The sequence below is a fragment of the Bactrocera neohumeralis genome, chromosome 6, assembly GCF_024586455.1.
Source record: "Bactrocera neohumeralis isolate Rockhampton chromosome 6, APGP_CSIRO_Bneo_wtdbg2-racon-allhic-juicebox.fasta_v2, whole genome shotgun sequence".
Classification (NCBI taxonomy): Eukaryota; Metazoa; Arthropoda; class Insecta; order Diptera; family Tephritidae; genus Bactrocera; species Bactrocera neohumeralis.
In genome coordinates this window covers 8,812,911-8,826,371 of record NC_065923.1, presented here as the reverse complement: position 1 = coordinate 8,826,371, position 13,461 = coordinate 8,812,911, and the positions used below count along the sequence as shown (strand labels likewise).

The following is a 13,461-nucleotide window of genomic DNA, read 5'->3' as shown; positions in this document are numbered from 1 at the left end:
CTAAAAACAGATGTCTGCATAATTAGCGGTTTTATACTAATTATGCCATCAAAGTCCATCCCAACTAATTAGTGCGCATTGTGAGTATAATTAAATGAAGAGATTTTTCAAAGCGAATACCTCGTACTGTTACCATAACGAAATGTAAGCTATGACAGTCCTTTACTACTTTAGCACATTCCGTTTTCCCAGAAACAAGGAAATAATGCATTTGTACCAACTCAGGCATGTTCACTATAATCCGATATGCGTTTGACAATGGCATTTACTTTTATTTTTCTAGTGGCGCTCATTATGGTTAGCACCACCACAAACACACTCATTCAATTGTGAATGTTGAAAAGATCACGTGTGTGGTTGGTGGAACGAACATGAATTCTTCTTCTCCATCCTGCAACGAATATACATCTTCCATGTAATTTAAATTTCCCGGGTAAATGATATTTCAATAACATTTATTTTGCTTAGTTGGTAGGACTGTCCACAATTACTATGCCAAATATGAGCGCGATCTGTCAATTAGTTTGCTTACAGCAGCTGCTTAAGTCGTTACACCTCAGTAGTGCGTTGCGATTTTTGCAATGGATAAAAATATCGAAAAAAGAATTTGTCTCAAATTTTGTATTTTAAAACAATCGATAATTGATCAACTACTGTATTCACAGTGGCATAGCTAGGGGGCCGTCGCTCCGGGCGCAACGTCTTGGGAGCGGCAAAACGATCTTCGCTGTTTTTTAATATTCAGAAAAATACTTCAACAAATTTTTTTACAAAATTTATTATAAAAGATAAAGAGTTGTACACTCACAATGTAATAATCTGAATAACAATGAAAAATATTAATTATAATTTTCAGTCTTTGAATTTGTCTTATATCTTTTGGCTTTCTTAAATATAGTGATAGAACTTAAAGATGCACTTTTCTAGCTTTGTCTAGCGACATGTCACTCTCACAGTTACCCTAAGCTTCGAATGTAACAAATACTTTTATTTCTCGAAATTTTCAAAAATTGTATTTAAAAACTCCAATTCGGGCAAAAATTCCTGCAAATTGTGTCAAAAGTGTACAAGATATAGGGCGAAAATGGGTTTTTTCTATGGCTTTTAATAAGATGTCTTGTAAATTTACTATCAAATTTCCTCAAAAACCGTATTGTGAGAATTTTGGAACTTCAGAATGTGCGTGGCTTCTAGTTCTTAAATTTTATATACTTGTAGGTAGGTAGATAAAGGGGGGCGGCAGAACATCCTTGGCCCCGGGCGCCCGAAGTTGTAGCCACTGTGTATTCACCAGATTTGACTCCGTGCGATTTTTTCTTGTTCCCCAAAGTAAAATTGCCGCTCCGTGGAACCCGTTTTCAGTCGATTGAAGAGATAACACAAAATTAGCTGAAAGAGATGAAGACCATCCCAAAAGTGCTTATGAAAAGTGTTTCGTGGACTGGAACAATCGTTGGCATAAGTGTATTACACCTGGTGATGATTACTTTGAAGGCGATAAAATATATGTATATTGATCGATAATAAAATATTTTGCGTTTATTTACCATTTCCGGATACTCATTTGTCACAATGTTATTTGTCCAGATGTTCTAATGTTCGCAAACAGCAAATCGCCTTTTTAATGAGTTAAATTGGCTATATGAAATTTTTCAGGCATATTTTCCATAGGACACCGCTCAATTTTCTTAATTCTGTGTTTTATTCATTGAATTGTATATTTATACATTAAAGTCTATTTCATACCTCCCTTGCTGACCATTCGAAGTTTATCTATTAGCGATAAACATTGTTTTTTATTACTTCACTACTTTTTTTTGGCTTCACTAAGAAATGATCATAATTAAAAGCTTTTTGCCACTACCAATTATGGCCATAAAAGTTGTCTGGAAAATTCTCGATTTGGAGGTGACTTGTGATGGAAAGTTCAACTGCCACAATGCTTGCAATACAAACGCACCGTAGGCTTAGCGTTATTATTCACAGCTAGAAAGCAGGTTTCCGAAGGACACAAGTCTGACTATTATTAAATTCTTAGCGAAAATATTTACCTTTCATCCCACATGCCCTCGAGGTGTGCATTTCAACTTTTAGTATTATTTTTGCTGCATCCGTTCCAGCTTTTCAAAAAAGCTCTTTTCCGCCTAAAATTAAACGTATTTTTTGATGTATGTGCATTGTCAATGTCACATACACTTGCACACACACACATACTCAGGCTCATATGGACGACAATGAAAACTGCACAGTACTCTTATATCGGCTTATTAATTTGGCCATAATAATTGGGAGAGGTGCAGCTGAAATTGGAACGCCGGAAAGTGCTACAGACTGAGCTGACCATGTGTAAGTGCCTTCATAGTGTTCGTAGTGCTAGTGAGTGTGTGTGTGGCAAATGCCAATAGGCACAACTGTGATTTATACCCTTGAAAGCTGTATGTACTCGCATGCATGTGTACTGCAGATGTAATGCGGGAAGTTAACCGGCCGCACCCATACTAGAGGATGGGAGGAGAAGAGAGTTGCACAAGGCGGTTGTTAGCGTTTGGCTCTGTTTGGCTTAATCAACTAAAATGGCATTATAACTATTGTAATGATGGAACAACACCTGATAATCCTGCAACGCGTCTGAGTGATAAACCCTAGGAAGTACTTACACATCATTCCGGTGGAGCGTTCATCCAATAAGGTGTAAAGCTCAAGGGGAGACGAATAACGGCATAACGGCATAAGCACGACTATGTAGCCTTGTGAAGCTGCATGCTGGAGCTTTTTATGTAACAAACTATGATAAAGCACATAAACAACAATAAAAATAAGAAACAAATACACAAAATAAAAACAACAATCAGCAAAATAAAGCACACAATAATCAAGTTCAAAATTACGCACAGCTTAAATACAAATGCAAATGGCTGTGTATATACACACACAGGCCAGTGGGAAGGTTGTGTACTAAATGAGAGATAACCCCCGGAGAGCAGCAGCAGCTGGCGCCAGAGAGCACGTATACGCCGTGTGGGCCAAATGAAAAATGGCCCTTACAGTCAGCTCGGGTCGTGATGCTTTAATGAATGAGTGTCACGTTGCAGGCTTTTGCTATAAGTAGCCTGGCTCGTATATATGTATGCAGTTAGACAGATAAGCTTCGCTAAAAGGAACACGAATATATTTATGATTTTTGCGTAACGCCTAAATTAGACACGGAACACGGCTGAATATGACACTTCCACACTTAGCCGACCTTGGATTATACGAGTTTCATTAAAAAGTAGTTTGTACTCCGATAGATGCGGTCATGACAAGTGGTTTTACCTTCTGAAGGACTGATGCATATTTAGTGGGCTCCCACTTTGCTTGGTTGTGCGTACTGCTGGGCATTTTCGGCAGAGCGTGCGGCGTCGCGGCCACCAGTTGCAGACATTTGCTTTCAGCCAAGTGTACAAAGTTTATTTACATCTTCACACATACATTCAAATACGCGCACACAATAACACATCCCTTAATATCTTTAATATGTGTGTGTGTGTGTGTGCTGGAGATGCGCAACAGGGTGCACTCATTACTTGCTAAAAGCCTACAAATTGCACTATGCCAGACCACAGACGAGCACTCGCACACCACCGCATGCATATTTGTATGTGTGTACAATCGACAGCACTTCGCCAAACTGTAAATTAGTAAGACTAGCGTGGAATTTAGTGCTCAATGTGTCACGGAGTCTGCCGCTAACTTAATGTTTGCTCCCACGAATGCGCAAGTGAGTAAGTACATAAGTTGCGGGCCGCTCGCTTTTCACCTTCCTTCCTTTGCGCTCTCGCTTTTGCGCTACACGCCAAGTTCAACCAAGCATGTCGCTTGGATCGTCGTTGCGAGCCGTCCAGGTGTATGCTGGGCGTGTTGCGGGCGGGCAGCGGGATGCGGTGTGCGGCCAGACCGGATGTTTGCGCAGTTGGTTGTCCCGCACTTGAGCTGGCTGGCTGGCTGGCTGGCTGATGGTGTGATTGGATGTTTCGGCATTTGAAGCTTGTTAACATTGAAAATACGATTGTAATTTATTGACCAAAGATGATGACGACCATAACGATGGCAACGAGCGTGACGGTTGTTGCAATCAACTTGTGGGAAGAAATGGCTGAAACTTTGAAGCACCCAACAACTTGGCGAGATTTGTAGACATACATATGTATATATATACACACACACACACCCTTATACATAAGGCACGCATAATTACCAACACGTATGTGAGTGTGTGTGTGCTGTCTGCGTTGTCTATGGCATTGACGTTAGCCTTGTTAATTTCTCTTGTAATTTCATTTTTCTTTCGAACGTTGGTGTTGATTGTTGCCGTTGTCAACACCTTGCAACCAACAATCAATCTGAATGCTAATTAGCACATGAAATTAGCGTCCTTTTGATTTAAGCAGCAAATAAGTTTTAATAGTGTTCTGCTTTGATTGCTTTGTTAACCGCTCCGCTTTGTAAGAGCTCTTCGCCAAAGTTTTTAATTGAATCGGCTTACAGCGCTGAAATGGATTGAAAACTAAAGAAAATTTTGCGTTATTTTCGAACAGTTGAAAGTTGAAATGCAAGTCAAATATTACGTAAAGTGGAAATTGAGTTTTGAGTAAAATTATATAACATTTTGAAGCAAAACCATGCGGTTAGCGAAAGAGTTCTTTTTGCTTGCGGGGAACCAGAACCATTAATATTTAATTTTTCCCAGCTACAAACAAGAATAACTGCCGTATCGCTCTTAAATTATATACGTAGATTCAAAATAAAATACTTATGGTTCTCAAACTTTCCATCGCTCGCACAGCTCTTTGGTAGCTGCCTGTGTTTGTAGAGGCTACTGTTTTCTATGCAATATTTTCGGAAACGATACTGCAGATTTTTTGGTAATCTTAAATGGAGCACACAAAATAATTATTTGGCATGTTTTTTAAGCGCTTGAAAGTCCTCTCTTTTTGAAACAAACCCCTTAATGAATGTTAATATTTTATATTTTTTTTATATGCCTACAAGATTTGCAGACGGGTGTGTACATACACGCCTACAAATTGCCTGCTGCAAACTTGCTTTGTCTACTTCTTTCCAACAAGAATCTTATGAAATTAAAATAATATCAAAATACCTAAATCAATAAGATATACATATGTAAACAGGTATACCTTATTTTTGGTTTTGGCCAAGTTCCTGCATGTATTTGTACGCAGACAAACTGTGTGTTCAGAGTCCCTACATGCCCACGTACTTAAATATTTAGTTATATATGTACATAGAGCGTACGTAACTGTGTCAATGTACAGGCCATCAACAAACTTGTTGCTTCTCAGCTGATTTCTGTACTAAAAGTCAGCGACGCTAAAATGCCAAAAACGTTTTCAACCCCAATTCACTGGCAGCGCAGGCAGGCATTTTAGTACAAAACCTCGAGCGATACGCATACATATATGTATCTAGACATGTAAGCTTATTTGGTAGGGGTGTATAGTATGTCGGCTGAGGGAACATTTCCCCTGCACTTGCGCTTGTGTGCGTAAAAACCGACTGTTGCACGACCGTCTCGTCGGCAGAGTTTTTGTCTTTGTTTTGCAGAAGCTGCTCCATGTGTTGGCCGAGGGGGGTGTTGCGACGTGTAGTGACCAACAATCGTCGGCCGAAAAGGTGTTTCAGCCAAAGACACTGTTGCTTCAGCGTTAGTCTGATAAGGGGCTTCATTGTGAACGAACGTTTCCGGTCTTCGAGCTGAAGTTAATTTTCTAGTTCAAATTGATTCAGTACATAGACATACTACATATCTCCACTGCATATACACATAGACACATATATGTATGTATATATATATAAATTAAAGGAAAAACTACACCTTGAACTAAACCGAATACAACAATATAATTCGCACAAACACACACACAATCAAAGGCTCGCAAACAAATAAAAGTACAAATAACATATCCAAACACACACGGACATTAATTTTAAATGCAATACATTTTAACTGACATATCAAATTGTAGGTGAATTATTAAAATCATGTTGTAAACGGAATATCTCCAAAGTTTTGAAAGTGTGAAATTCTTACTCCGAATAAAAAAAGGCCAGCGAAAACCTTAGCACGGGCTGCAAATTCAAATCAAAATTATGAAAGTGAATCGCTCGATATTTGTGTACCTATGCGTAGTATATTAGCGTGTATGGAAAATTGCGGTTTAGTCTGTGAGAACTGTAAGCAGGAAAAATCAAACTCAAACTCGCGGATGTGCAACGTTTAATTAACTTCAATTAAAAATAAATGGTTTTCGGTAAAGATTTGAATTTCGTTAAACTAGTTTTGGACATGCAATGAGACGCGCTTGATAATTTCAAAAATTCTCAAATAAAAAGCACTTGACAACTTCAAAAATTCTGAAACAGGAGTAAGAAAGCACATCAGATATTAAAAATTAGCAATTTGGTGAATTTTTAATAAAATATATCGAAGCAGCTCCAAAAGTTAGTGATTTTATTCAAATTTTCTTTTCAAAAGTAATTTTGAAAGGTGAGTTTCTGAGTTGTATGTCTAAAAATTGTACTTTTAAAATTCAGTTTACATTTCGAATTTATTGTACAGTTTTTTTCAATATAAAAAAAAACAAAAAACAATAAAAACATCAAAAAAAAAAATTAATATTTTAAAATAAGTAAAGTCTGAATATTTTATGTATATCGGAATAAAAAAATAATTTTTCAACCAACTCAGCCAAACTTTGTTAAACTTTCCTACTGTTCATGCGATTCTTGAAGAACGGGTGACTCCAGCTTATAAATCGATCCACTTTTTATTTAATAAGATCTACGGTAAATGTCGTTTTATTTAGCTTATCACTAAAAATCAATGGAAGTTACATTGGAATTTGGTCATGAGAATAATGCCTTGGCCTTTTTTCACCAATTTCTAAATATAGAACCGCTTCCGGACTTATTGCAGAACTAAAACATACAGCGCCTACCTTCCATGTACTTCATAGCTATTTCCTCTTCCCCGTATGCGCTGAACCTATACCTGATAGGTTCGTTTATCTAAAAATTGTGAATTTGCCGAAATTTTGGAAATTTTTTGATTCTCTGCCACAAAAAAAAAATTAAAAAAATTGGTGGTATTTCTTCATTAAATAAAATAATTAATAAAATGTTTAGATGACATTGAGGAAGTAATACAGTCATTTTAAAACTAACAGCTAAGCCTATAACAAAGTTTACTACTGGCCACCACCTGCCAACCAGCGCAATCAGCGATTTTCGAAAAAGCTAAAAACCAGCCGAAAAATTGCTTTATATTTTTATTATTTCTAATATTTATTCCTTGGACCGCAGACACGAAATTGATAAAAAATAAAGACGTTCAAATCAGACCTTTGAGCCAAAAAGCAAATAAACGGTGTTTTCTAAACTTTTTAAGAGAATTTTAAATTTTCACCAAAAATACTTCAAAGAATCGCATTTCAAGAAATTTTTTCCATATCGAGCCGAGCCACAACCGCCTCCTGAAAACAATATCAGCCAAAACAAATTCGAGCGGTATTTGTATGCTAATGGTTTTTAAATGCATTGAAAGCATTATTTTTTTGAGTGCCTCACCTCAGGTGTACATACATACATACATGGCAGTATCGCAGTCTTTCTATTTGCACTTGCAAATATAATTCAGTACGCAAATCAATATTTCGCAGGACCAACAAATGGCTGGCTTTTGTCGCCAGTAAAATATATATGTATATGTGTATGTACAATAATACTTTTCGATAACATATGAAGCAGACATAAATTTCGACCCATTAGGCCATTCATATTTGCACGCTTTTTGGCGGCTGCGGAAAGTTGGGAATGACTTTGGTGCTGTCTGCTTAACAGGTTGTTTAATAAAAAATGGAAAACTTTCGAGCATAAAGTTGGGCTGTTTATTTTTGTTTTACTCTTTTGTTGTTGTTGTTACTTTTATCTGAACACATTTATTATTTGTCTCAGTTTGCTTCGTGAAACCTGAAAGGGCAAAAAGCGAAAAAAGTGAATTTGGTGGGATTAACATACATACATATATATTTGAAGGTGAAAAATATAAAATAAAAAGTCTGTAAAGTGTGCTTTTAATATACATATTTATGTACAGCGATTTCCTAATGCTTTCATAAATATATAATTAACAATTTGGCAGATAATTTTCGTAAAGCCCGAAGTCAACATCATTAGCAATTCATACATATTAAATAACGGTCCTGCAGTATTAGGGCTGACACTCTTATACCCCCAATTAATTTTGAAGGAATATCTTATTCTTTCTACAAACAACATAACTTGTCTACAGCTTTATTCATGGGAAATTTCACCAGAATCATATTCCGAATTTTCCTTCTTCGAAATTATGACGGCTAAAGCATGTGTATGTATGTATGTATGTATGAATGTATTAAAACTGAAAAGTGAGAAATATTCTGAGCATGCTTACATTTTAAACACCAGTTCGTTTAGTGAAAGTAATTTTGTGTTTTACAATTTTTTAATGTAACCAATAAGACTGGAATCAAAACTACCGACGCTATGACGCCCTTAACTTTTATTTATTCACTATTGATTTAAAATTTGGCAGAGATTTTTATTTATTAAAAATTCGTTCTACGCTTTACTAATTATCGTCCAATTTTGGTCTTATGTCACATTTTTTTGCCTATAGACGGTTTCCTTTGTGAGAACATTTTATACTCTTGCAACATGTTGCTACAGAGTATAATGGTTTTGTTCACATAACGGTTGTACGTATCACCTAAAATTAAGCGAGATACATGATGAGACGACTTGAAATCCGGGTGAATGTCTGTCTATCCGTCCGCCGTGCAAGAAAGAAAATATCGGTAAATGTGTGAGATATAGAATTGAAATTTAGAGAGAATCCTTACCTGATAGTAGTATGTCTGTGGACTACAAATGGGTTGAATCGGTTAGCCTCCATACCTAAGCGTCCATATACCTAATATAAAGGTTTCCGAACTTCCGTGTGACTTCATATCGCATATATCGGCCAATAAGTATCTTAATGAAATTGAGAGAACGTATATTTCTTATAACGGTCCATAGTTGTGCTTGGAATGAATAAAATCGGGTGAAAGTTCACCCTAGACTCCATAAAACTAACAAGTCTTATGTACTTGACGTTGCAAGCATATAAAATGTTCGCTTATACCCAAATTTAGCTCCTCCTTACTTACTTATACCTGTTGTTTTCATTGCTTCCTGCTCGTCTCCTGACGGTGAAAAGCCTTGTACATGTAGACGAAAGAGATGGGATTGGAACTGAAAGTGCAACCGTTATAGGTAAATGCTATTTTCAAGCAGTATCTCATGCCACAGAATTTTACATATATTAGTTCTGCAGTTGCATTTATTAAGAAAGAAGAAGTTGCATTTATCTTAAGTGTGTAAACAAGTTGGAGATGCACTAAATTAAAATAAATTAATTATCTTCAATCAGCAATAATTGTCCAGTCATCTGCTGAAAATTTGAGCTAATGCAATTTCAATGATTTATTTAATTTCGACATTCAGTTTGTACAAGCCTTGCAATGGAACGGGAATGAGCCTTCCCCCAGAAAATAAAAATAAATTCTCTTCTAATTGCTCATTTAACAGATTCCACTTGGTGACGTCTCTAAAAAATATGCTTTCTAACTATGTAACGTTGTGTATGAGAGAAACCCAAACTCATGCCCTCCAATCTCAGCGTACTTAATGAAATGAACACGGTAATTAATAATATCAAAAGTGACATTATCGCAAAGGTATTTAGAAATGGAATAGCAAAGTGGCATTGGAATTTAAATCTCTCACGATAAATTGTAAATAAATAAAAGCAAGACAGTTAGCTTACTTGCTTTTGGAGACATTCTTCAATTTCGATTTGGTTCTAGCTAAGTACGCTATAAAAACTCGGTTAAGTGTCTAGCAGAGATTTAGTTATAGGTATGACAAAGAGAAAACTGACATGTTTTCAAAATCTTTTCTTGGAGTTTTCAAAATTTTGATTTAATAAAAATTGAAATTGTACTTACATTCATTGTGCGCTTGAAACTGCCTTAAACGAAATTGAAAGGAATCAACAACTAAAGAACAGGCTTTTGAGGAAACCTTACATTTTTAACCTGAATCTGAGCTTGTAGCATTTTTGGCATCGTTCTTTTGATGAAATAATTAGTGATGAGTATCTCATTTGTAGTATTTCTTGGAAGAAAAACCTTCAATACTGTTCTTATAAAGTTCAAAAATATTTTCATTGTTGTGACTATCCATATTCCCTTATAGGTCCTTCATCTTGTACTTATTGACATCTCAAAGCCGTAAAAATATGGACAATTTCAAACCAACAGCTTTCAAGTGCACAAGTATGAATGCCTTGGTTGCAAGCAGGAAGCTCATAAGTCGATAAATGTATTTACTGAATATTAGCCCATCCCAGTATAAACTATTAAAAGTATAATCCCATCAATAAATTAAAGATTACATGGGCAAGAAGAATAATAATCGCAGCCGCGCTTAGGCATGAAAGTGTATCTCTTAGTACCTGTTTGTTCGAAAATTATGATAACTAAACCACCGTCGTCGCGAATATGACGTGAATTTCCTATCATACATTATTTGAATAATAAAATTAGAGAACCAAAAACTATAAGGAAATGTATTGATTTGCTTTTGAAAGGTGCTCATCTTCATAGATCGAATCTTGCGTGAGTCGACTTGGGTGGTTGTCATTTGTGTCCACGGCATAACATGTGGTTATTTGTTCAAGTTCCACGTATTCTGTAAATGCAGATGCTATGAAGGGCCATAAAATCACTCCACAAGGTATGAAAAGCGCCATAAATCGAGCGTATAAACAAACAAAGGATGTGTTAAGTGAGCAAGCCCGTCGCCAACAGTTGTGACCACAATAAACGTACTGCTCCCACAACTTTTATGAGAGGTCGGGGTTATTGTAACTTGTTGATGTTCATTTTGTACACTAATCGATTTCATTGTTTTCAAGTGGGTCTTCCGCCGCATATTATGGCATGTATATCTGTCCCGAGGACTTGTTGAGTGGGTGATGGTTTGTTTGTGTGTATGGCCTTATGTGGGTGGGCAAAAGTATAAAAATACGGTATTATCCAATATAATTGCGAATATGCATGAATATGGTTATAGTGTTTTTGCTGAAGTCGTTTCCACTCATCGGTGTGAGCCTTGAAATGTGGCAGCAACAGACGATTTTAGTGGCGATAAGGATTAAATAATGGCATTATTTTGCTGCGCGCTTAGTGCGAGTCTCCTAGACTCATAGCCGTCGATTGTCAGAAATGTGAGTGTTGGTAGTTGGATACTCTGGTGGCAATTGTTTAGCGTCAGTACTGGTGTAGTAAAGTGTCCACGTATTTCTTTGTATCCTTACAGATTATCGATCGAATCAATGTATATTTTTAGATCCGATCAATGTTCTCATTGCGTTTTCGAATCAAACCCTGTCACTGTGTTTTACGCCTTTTTAGAATAAACGTAAGATCTGCGTGTAATCTATGCTTCAATTAAGAACGATTCAATACAGATGTACTTCCGTTCCCCATTTAGACACGCCTGCAAACGTAAAGAGCGTCTGAGGACTACTTTAGCGAAGTAACGAAGTGCAAAAGATTGAAAAGAGAATACTTAATAACGTGACGATAAGTACCAAACCACTTCAGACACCAAAAAGTGAAAAGAGACACCAAAAGAAATGTAAGGCCAACAAAATTATCGAGTCGGTGTGAAACTAACGAATTTTGCTTTGCAGAAACAACGATTCTGCCGAGTATAATGTAATACTTGGTGGGCTGTTTTGGGATTGAAAAAAATAGTTGGGTATTGGTATCGGGTATTGGAGGGAGCAGCAGCACTCAATAGAACTATACATCTATGAGATATTCAGAATACATTCCATTTGCATATATACATATTTGTGCGTATGCTTGGATACGTTAATATGTAATCATGCCTGCGGGAATGTTCGTGTACCTGAGCGTGCGCACCTTTTCACATACAAATGATAACCTCTAAACACGCATATCCAAAATAATTTTTTCCGGCACAAACACACAGCGGTATAGTACACACCAGAGGTTTGCCGTATTACAGATGCGTATGTGTTTATATGAAGATGGCTGTAGGTCATTGGTTCGAATTAATTAGTGATAACACACATATATATGTATGTTAGCAAATACGAGCGAATGTATCCGACATTTCATAACACATGGAAACTAGGCTTGCACCAGAGTACACATACATACATATATAGTCGTAAATACATACTCATATTTATGTATATGCGAATATACATTGGAAAAAGCTGTTTTACAAAGCGGTTTTTTTGAGAATAATAATAATGCATTTACATGTTTTGATTCCCCTTGGAGGGTAGGCTGCTCAAAATTCAGTTATTAAAAAAACAAATTCTCTTGAGATAAGCAAATGTAAATTCGTTTGAAATGTGTTAACAGGCCCTTAAGGATGCCACGTACATACATATAAAATATAAATGCTTATATACATGTATATGTTGTATGTTTGAAGTGTTATTTACATTTACTTTACGTTATTTATCCATAATCTTTATGCATTTAATTAGAATATTGAGTAGTCGAAAAAGTCTTTTCGTATTTCAAAACCAATTTCAACATATTTTTTTATTTATTTATTATTATATATGTACCATTTTGATCGACCACGTTTTGCGATTTTTTCGCTAGAGACATTATTCCATCAATGTGAAAATTTCATCAGTTGAATCGAAATTTCGATATTTCCAGAAAGGAAGCGAGCGAACTATTGTTGTGCTACACGAACTGATACAGCATCGTCTCCGTAAACTTCACAAATTTCATTGGAGGCTTGCGTAGCATTATTCCCTTTTCTATACAAGAATTTCGAAATATAGCGAATTTCTTCATTATTTTTACTCATTTTTGAACAGCTGTAGCTTTTTTTCAACTTCATCGAATTTAAGTTTTTCTTTGACTAAATGTAGCTTAAAATCTCACCTGTCCAACACTATACGGTATGACACAATGTGATTGGTAGCACTGGAGATATACGACTGCAACGACATCTATGACAAAATACGAAAAGGCTTCTTCGACTACCCAATACGAGTATTTTATTATTTTTGTTTTATGTTAAAGCCAATGATTTCTTGAGCATGCCATGTAAATATGTATGGTATTTAAAAATGAATTCACGTTTTAGTGTTAAATTAATGCCACAAATTTAATTTTATTTCAAACCGAACAAAAGCAAAAAACAAAAGAATTGAGGTTGCGGGATGGCTTACCTAAATTTTATTCAATTTTATTTAACCAATCTCTTCTAAAATTTACTATTACTTCATCGGTTTATCACAGTTAACTATTGAATGAC

At 36.0% G+C, this 13,461-nt stretch overlaps 1 protein-coding gene across 2 annotated transcripts in view; it reads left to right on the top strand.

Annotated features, from left to right (window-relative positions):
* The first annotated feature begins 5,739 nt into the window (after positions 1–5,739).
* Positions 5,740–13,461, top strand: part of LOC126761020 (SCY1-like protein 2) — a 74,243-nt gene continuing 66,521 nt past the window's right edge. For both annotated transcript variants that reach the window (XM_050476896.1, XM_050476895.1), the window contains exons 1-2: positions 5,740–5,838; positions 6,027–6,547. The gene's annotated coding sequence lies outside the window, so the exon portion shown is untranslated. The remainder of the gene's footprint in view (positions 5,839–6,026; positions 6,548–13,461) is intronic.